Genomic DNA, 8,931 nt, shown 5'->3' on the forward strand with positions numbered 1-8,931 from the left:
GCTGGGGATCTGCTGGGGCTCTGGTTGTGGGTTTCTATGAATCTAAGTCACCAGGATAATCCCATTCATGGGGCACCAATAAGAAGGAAAGAGTTTTCAGCTGGAAGTTTCTGGAAAGAGTCTGCACAGGATAAGGATGCGCTGCTGTAACAAAGACATCATCGATAATTCAATGACTTAAAAAAGTTGGAAGTTTATTTCTCTTTCATTTAACAGTTTAAGGTGAGCACTGCAGGTTCTGTTCACACAATCATTCAGGAACTCAGAATTATTGAAATATACCCTTTCAAAAAATTAAACATTCATTTAGAAAATATCTAAGAACAAATTCAACTATATTATGTGGTGGGTACCTAGCAATTTTCTACTCAGCCATTTTTAATTTAAAATTTTATTTTAATTGACAAATAATAATTGCATATGTTTATGGGGTGCAATGTGATATTTTGATATATGTATACATTGTGGAATGATTATATCAAGCTAATTAACATATTCATCACCACAGATACTTATCATTTTTTGGAGGGAGAACATTTAAAACCTTCTCTTTTAGCAATTTTGAAAAATACAATCCATTATTAACTATGGTCACCATACTGTGTAATAAATCTCAAAAACTTGTTTCTCCTAACTGAAACATTGTGCCCTTTGGTCAAAATCTCCACATTTCCCACCCTCATCTTCCACCTCCCCCAGCCTCTGTTAACCACCTTCCCACTCTCTACTTCTATGAGTCTGACTTTTTCAGATTCCACATGTAAGTGAGATCATGTGGTGTTTGTCTTCCCATGCCTGGCTTATTTCACTTAGCATAATGTCCTTTAGGTTCATCCATGTTGTTACAAATGCCAGAAATTCCTTTTTATAAGGCCAGGTAGTATTCCACTATATACACGTGTCTATATATCACATTTCTTTATACATTCAGCTGTGGATGGATGCTTATGTTGATTCCATATCTTTGCTATTGTGAATAATACTGTAATGAACATGGGAATGAAGATATGTCTTCAACATACTGATGTCATATCTCTTGGATATATACTTAAAAGTGGAATTGCTGCATCATATGGTAATTTTATTTTTAGTTTTTTGAGGAACCTCCATACTACTCTCCATACTCAACCATTTTTTTGACGTGACTCTTCCTCTCAGGCCATAGCTTAGTCTACAGATAGACCCTTGATCTAATCTGACCAGTCAAATCCTCTTGTGACAGGAATTTGTAATTCTGAACTGAGAGATACAGAAACTGGGAGTTGGTAAGCATCACATTAATGGCAAAGCCACATCCCCATCCAAATGTGCTCCAGCCTCACTGTTCCTTGACTAGGTCAGGCAGGTTCCTGCCTTGCGGTGTTTGCTCTGGCTGTTCCCTCTACCTGGAACACTCTTCTCTCCCATATGCTGTAGCTCACTCCCTGTTCTATGTCTCTGTTTTCTGTGTAGTGAGGCTACACAGACCAGTGCATTTGACACTGCAAGTCCTACACACTCCTGACCCACATTTCCCTGGGTCTACCTTTTCTTTTCCTATTTCCTTTTTGCCCTCTAATATATTACATAATTCACATTTGTATTTTGTTTGTTGTTACAGTCTGTCTCCCCTTCCCACGTTACCCAAAATTAAGCTCCACAGGGCAGCACGCTGATTGATCAGTGAGCTCACCCTGAGGATGAAAAGGTTTCACCTCGGGCTCAGCCCGGCATTCTGACTCACCCACAAGCTACCTGTTAGCACCTCTCTTAGGACTAAGAGGTTGAAAGTTCTTCTGAGTTGAGACCTGATTTCTTTCCTCCCATATTCATTTTCACTACAGAGCCCTTGCAAACCATTTCCATCTACTTCCCTGGTGAGGAAAAGAGTCAGGTGATACCTTGAGTGTCTTTCTAACCATGGGAATAGGCCTTGCTCATGAGAAAATCTGCACTGGTGCACACAAACTCTCAGGCACCCACTGTAAGCTCACACATCAATAAATATTCCCAAGTGCAATGCAGAGGCCATTGGACTTTATCAACTCTGCCAGGAATCCTTTTTCTAATTAACCACCCCCGTCTCCTCCATGAGTGTCCATAAAAAGTTCTCCTTCATGCTTCCTACATACTTCCTACATGTTTCTCCTACATAAGTTATTGTGTGGTGCTGCAAAGGGCTTCTTTGACCTTCTCTCCCATGTGCTGTGTGCTTCTGGAGAGCTAGAACGATGTACTTGTTTTCGCTAGTACATGCCAGGTACTTCTCAGGAGATTAAAAAATGTTTGTGGAGTGGACAAATGGGTAAAAGATGTCAGATCTTGCCTCTCTTCTGCCACTAACTAGCTATGAGATCATCGGAAAGTCATGTCACTTCTCAGGGTCTCAGTTTCTTTATCTCTAAAATGAAGGTGGTAGAAAAGAATAAAGGAAAAATTTGACTGTAAGATCCCATTCTACTTTACTAAGGTTCTGAGCTAAATTAAAATGAATTCAGTGGCTATTCTCTTAAGATGACAATTTTCTGACTAAAGTTCTCGTCTCCTCCACACTAAGGGATTAGGTAGGTGGTCTCTGCCTCTCAGCCTAGAGTCAAGGTGAGCAGCAAGGAAATGGGGAGCTGGATCCTGGGTGCCAGACCCAGAAGTGGGAGCTCTGACTCAGGATCATGCTAGAGTAGCCCAGTGAAATGGCCTAGGGAATTGGCATTCTGGTCAAAGGAATACCTCCCTAAGTTAAATTAAGGGACACCTTAGCATGAGGCACCCCTATTCTGGAGAAGTTCGTTGGCTACCTTTGGCAATTGCAGAGCTGTTTTCTAGACAAGCTGTTAGCCGAAGGATTTGCACAATACCCTCACAAGCCCTGGACACTCTTCCAATTCCCCTCCCACTACCTCACCTGTCCCTTTGTCCAGATGAGGTGGGCAGACTGGGCCCCACATATGTCCAAGAACAAGCTGCTCCTGAACTTGGGCAGGACGTGTTCTGAATCAGAGGCCATCGATCTCCACCTTGCAGTTACAGCCCCGGGCTATGCACATGGGAGGTCCTGTTCTCCCTTTGGGGGAAACCAAGCCATCTCTTGTTTTATAACTTTCTTTGTGTTCCAGAAATGCCTGCACCAGGTGATAGCCCAAGGAAACAAGACTGAGAGAAAGTTGCCCTAAGCGTGTCTTTCTAACAGCTACTTGGTAGTCCAGTAGTCCCTGTCCCTTCAGTTTTCCACTTCTGAGAATGCTTTGATCATAGCGATCTGGCTTCTTGTGTGTGTCCTCAGGCTGAGCACTGAATCCTGACTGAGGAAGGACCATTAAACCAGCCTTCCCCTATAGCACCTCCCAGGACATTCAGATCTATCATACCACTCCCAGGTTCTGCTCCCCTCTCTGGACCAGTTCCAGCTTCCCTGAAAATCAGATAAGATTCCTTGAAAGAAGATGCATGATTGTCTCCTGAACCCCAATAATCCTAAAGAATCCAGATGTGTTAAAAAGCAAAATTTCCTTTTCAGAGGCACCCAGCTAATACAGTGAGCAGTAGCCTGGCAGTTGTGGAAGCTGGCTTCCTCTCCTGACACTGACTCTGCCACTAACTGGCTGTGTGACCCTGAGCTTAATTCCATGGGCCTCACAGCCTATTTTGTGGCTGGGAGTTGGCAGAGTTGGTGGAGTGGAGGAGGTGAAAACAGCTAATGGTTTAGAGTTGATGAACCACATGCAGCTATACCATTCTCTGAAGCAGGGCTCTATATTTGCTTATTAGAAAGCCGAAATGTGGCTCCCCGTGGCTTACTGTCAACCCTACTGCAACTCAGTAAATTTTAAAAAATAAGTCCAGGTTTGTGCCTGTAGTATCCATTCCCATCCCGACCTAAAATGTGTCAATGGCTTTTCATTAGTCTTAAGATATGACCACAGTTTTTTCCTCTGCCTATCAGGCCTTGCATAGACAGCCTCACCTCAGACCACTCTCCCTCTATCTCCATATTCCTTCCAGAAACCCTCTTTTCAGTTCCCTGAACTCATCAGGCTTTCTTCCAACTCAAGGTTATTAACATCTCTAGTTCTCTCATGATGGAACGTTCCTCACTCTGCTCACCCTCCCCATCTGCCTGGTTAAATCCTACATATTCTTCATTTCCTCAGACAAGTCTTCCCAGAAACCTCAGAGTAAGTGAACAGCTTCTGTTTTGCTTGCATAAAATCCTCTACTTTCCTTTGTGGCCCTTATCACTAGCATAGTAAATTAATTATATTTCTTAGTTTTTAAAAAATTGTCTGATTGTTCCATGAAAGCAGAGACCACATCTGTCTGGTTCTCTGCAATAAACTCTGCTCCAAGCACAGCATCTGGAATACAATAAATGTTCAACAATTCGCACGATAAATATTGAGTGAATGAAAGAATGCATAAATGAATGGCCTAAAGGAATTATATTTTGATCATTAATGGTAGTATCAGAGAGTTTTTCTTTGTGAAACTCAATAATTCTTTTTGAGGGTTAATTTGGTAGGACCCTACAGCCCCATATGTACATCAGATCAAAAATATCTGTGAAAAGGGAAGAAAAATGTTGACTCACCTCTATTTACTCCTCAGAGCCTTGAATCTATTCTTCCTCTGAATCCCTCACTTCAGCTGTCAAGACCAGCTCAGGAGTTTTGCTAGTGGCCGCTAGTTCTACTCTCCGCTTTCCCTCCGCGTCGGTAGGATGCCATCTACCTTAATAAATAGCTCAGCTCAGTTGCATGAACACCATTTCCCTGGACAATAACACAACTCTTTCCAATGAGTTCCACCCCCACCTCATGCACAGAGAGGATCAGCAAAAAGTAATGAGGTAACTAGAAACTGTTCATCTACAAACTGTTCTTTCAAGACCCTAAACAAAAGACCCACGACAGTACCTACTTTGTCCACAAGGGGGAAGACTCCAGTTTGACTTTTTAGCCCCTCGAGCAGAGACAGTTGCCCCACTCATTGCGTGTTTTATGACCAGCGGTAGGTTTGCATTCACTGTTCCATGTATACCTCCCTCCACCTTCCCCGCATGCCAGCAGGGATTTCTTAGGACTCATGTTCATAGTGCTAATCCCTCATCACAGAAACCTGGTTAAGTGACGTTAAGTCCTGTTGGGTTAAACAGGCTCTTCCCCAACCTTAGTCTCCCTCTTCCGTTCTGGTCTCTCTATTGTGGACTTTTGTTCCTTATCTTGATAAATCAGTTGTCTTAAAGACTCTAATCAGATGGCTCTGTATGTACAACCCTGCAATGTGACCCCAAATATCATCTGGTTCAAAGTCTGCTCGAAGCTGTTAGAGCCTGACGCAACCCGGTACTTAAGCAGCTGTCTGGAGCAAGTCTGCAACAAGAGTCAATGATTCCCAGTTCACATCTCCTGAGAGCCTACTTTGTGCCTTCCTTTATGTCCAGTTGGGAGAACCTTTCGACGCTTCTTCAAAGCCTTTATACGTAGAGTTACACAATAGCCAGAAGGAGAACTGCCACAGAATATTTTCCAGGCGTGGTCCCCTGCAGCCTTTTCCCGAGGATTCCTCGTTTCCCCCACCACAAGAGCCCTCTAATATCGAGCCCCAATACCTCCATGCTCCTTATCTCCCCCAGTGTCACAGGATCAGCTCTCCCTTAAAAGCCTGGATAATTTTTTGATTTACAACAATTCACACAAAACCAAAAACTTGTTAAGTATTTATTGGGTGCTAAGAACTGTTCCAGCCTCTGAGAGTTCTGAAAACAAGAACCTGTTCTCATGAACCTCCATTCTAGTGGTGGGGAGGGAGAATTAACAAAACCAACAATAACAGCAAAAGTCAGGTGGTGGGATGTGCAATGAAGAAAATTAAAAGAGAGAAAGAGGGGTAGAGAGCAGAGAGAGTGGGTGCTGCTTCATAAGGGATGGTCAAAGAAGTCATCTCTGGTAGGTGGCATCAGAGCAGATCTTGAGGAAGTGGGGGGCTGAGCCATGCAGATACTGCGGAGATAAGACTCAAGGCAGACAGAAGAGTACAAAGGCACTGAGGTCGGCGTCTCTGAGGTGCAGCAGAAGCTAACGCAGTTGGAACGAAGTGAGCAAAGGGACAGAGTGGCAGGAGACGAGGTCAGGGAAACGAAGGCAGTGCAAGAAGTGGCAAAGTCATGTAGGGATTTGTAAAGCATTGGCAAGGAGTTTTTATTTTACGCTGAATGAAATGGAGATGCAGAGGAATGACACGCTCTGACAGGTTTTAATAGGACCATACTGATTGCTCTGTTGAAAATAGACTTAAGGGGCACAAGGACAAAACAGGGAGACCTGCAATGAATAGCGTAGGTGAGATATGGTGAAGGCTTGAACTACAGTGGTGGTGGAGGCGGTGAGAAGTGTTTGAACTGTGGAAATATTCTGAAGATTGAGCCAACCTCATTTGTTAAGTGATTGAATGTAGATTAGAAGAGAGAGTAGTAAAGGATGATTATTTGCTTCACGGTTCTTCCAAATATCTGAAGAAGTACCTCTACAGCATAGCTAGAAATGAAGTGACAAATGCGATCTGTGGTTTCTAGCTCTTGTTTATCAGCTGAGTCAGGACACATCTGGCTGAATGGCAGGGTGTGAACAGTGAATTCCCAGTAGGGACTGGGGATGAAGAGCATGATCTAGGCGTCTAGGAAATGAAACCTCACCCTACACGTACAGTCCCCCCCCCACATTTATATCGCCCCCTCAGATAAGCAGCTGAGCCACTAAGCTCTCATCTCTCTTTGAATTTCCTGCTCCTTAGCACAGTCCACTTCTGTGGCTTGAGAAAGTAGTGAGGATCACAGAGAGAAACTAAGTCTGGCACACGGTCGGACCCAGAAGTAAACTTAATTAGGGAGGAGAAAGTACCAGGTGCAGGAGGATAATTCTGAGGAAGGTAGAGTGGGACATAAGTGCCTATGGTTACTGGGATACAGGGCGTGTCTCCCTCCAGCTGTGGCCTGTAGGCAGGCCTCAAATCCCTCTTGAGAAGTTCGTTCTTAAGGGGCTACACCATCTGAGACTCCCCCACCCGCACAGCACACACCAGGCCCTGTCATGCTGGGCTCGAATGAGGGAGGAAGCCCAGCTTTAGGTGAAAAGACATTTCACCACACTCGCTACCCTGTGGAGGTCCCAGCACTCAAAGAAGGGCCCCTGTGCTTACAATGGGGGAAAACTGAGGGTTATGTGACACAATATAAAATACGCCTCTCTAAGTCCCGAATGAACAATTCCTGGGTACTAACAAAAAGACGCAAAAGAGGAATGATGTTCGATTTTGGTATAATGATTTTATAGAAGTATTTTGTAAATGATACGTGAAAGCGTCTAGTATTTATCCTCATGGTTTAATAACATGACAATGAGCATTTGTCTACAGATGAAGTATACAGATCTGAAATAGTGGCATATAAAGCAGTGTTCGTATAATAATATTAACTATAGATGATACTTTGTGAGATGCGGTTTCACATCAATAAACCTGGTTTTATTGGAGAGACAACTAGGAAAAGAAAATACGGCTTGTCGGACACTTAAACCCGGGACCTCTCGCCCCCTAAGCGAGACTCGTACCCCTAGACTAACAAACCCCACTTGAGCCTTTTCTTTCCCTAAACTTTAAAAAGGAAAGTTTGAGCCGCGTCTACAGTTGGTCACAGCCTCTTTCAACAACCATGGGTATGGGGTGACGCCTAGCGGACGAGATAAGTCACTGCAGTCTCTCCTGCCCAAATTCCGGAAGGCGGCGCAGCAAGACTGTGAATCTTTTTTAGGAAAAACGTTCAGGCATCAAGAGAAGAATTTCGCTGCATATTTTTACTTCCCAGTGGGTCAGAGATGCTGCAGGAATTGGGGGAGGCAATCAGGGACAGTCCCGAGTGATCCAGGGACCGGAGGGCGTCTCCTCCTGGACAGTTACCGACCGCTTTGCCCGCGGCCGGCGCAGCAAAACCTGTGGCGCCCTCCGGGGAGACCCCCCGAGGCAGGGGAGGACCCGACCCAGCCCGGTGACCGGCCTGTGGCGGCACAGGGCAGGCGCTCCGTAAATGTTAGACCGACAAGTGTTGTCCTCCCTCCGTCGGGACGCCCTGCAAAACACGTACACGACTCCTTCCATCAATCTCAAATCCTGTGGCTTAGAAGAAGGAAGAAAGCAAAGCCAACCGAGAAGGAAAGGAAGAAAGACACAAAGAACCCAAAACGCAAGTCTGTGAACCATGGAGCGGGGGAGGGGAGGACAGCCGAGGGTAGAGTGTGTATTTCTTCTCGGCCGCGTGAGGGTAGCGTGGCCGAGCGGTCTAAGGCGCTGGATTAAGGCTCCAGTCTCTTCGGGGGCGTGGGTTCGAATCCCACCGCTGCCACGTCCTTTTTAAAATCTGGCTGTCCACAGCGCATCTCTAAGCTGGCATTGCCACATGGAGACAGTTGCTTTACCTTCTTCCGGTGCCCAACCGCTTGTCTGCAGTTGGTAGAGGATGCGGATAGGCGCTGTTTGGGAACTTCTCATATTTCTGAGCCCTTCATCAGGCAAATTACTTCTTAATCAAAGATAGTAACATCTCAAGGATCAGGACGAGGCCTCTGAGTCCGTGGTTTCACAGAGACAGTGCTAGGACGTTACTATCAGGAAGTCATAAGCTTTGCTTAGTCTTTCTTCACTGAGCCCAAGAGCATGCTTTGAATCCCTGTCCTGTCATTGGCATTGTCCTGGTTGTTGAGGAGGACAGAAAGATGAATAAAACATAATGCCTGTCCGCAAGGGAAGCTCACAGGCCAAACTGGAAAAGTAAACCGTGCAGTTACAAAACGCTCTTGAAGCACTGTAAGCCATCACCAAGCAGAAAACAAATGTGGTATAAGGAAGGCAGTACAAAGACGTGGGGAGGGACCGTGGGCTCGGCTGTGAGAATGCCAGGGTTCCCCT

At 45.0% G+C, this 8,931-nt stretch overlaps 1 non-coding gene across 1 annotated transcript; it reads left to right on the plus strand.

The window, feature by feature from the left end:
- Positions 1–8,286: 8,286 nt before the first annotated feature.
- Positions 8,287–8,368, plus strand: TRNAL-AAG (transfer RNA leucine (anticodon AAG)). The gene has a single exon. It is a non-coding gene; the product is annotated as a tRNA-Leu (tRNA).
- Positions 8,369–8,931: the final 563 nt, after the last annotated feature.

Source organism: Cynocephalus volans, chromosome 3, assembly GCF_027409185.1.
Source record: "Cynocephalus volans isolate mCynVol1 chromosome 3, mCynVol1.pri, whole genome shotgun sequence".
NCBI lineage: Eukaryota > Metazoa > Chordata > Mammalia > Dermoptera > Cynocephalidae > Cynocephalus > Cynocephalus volans.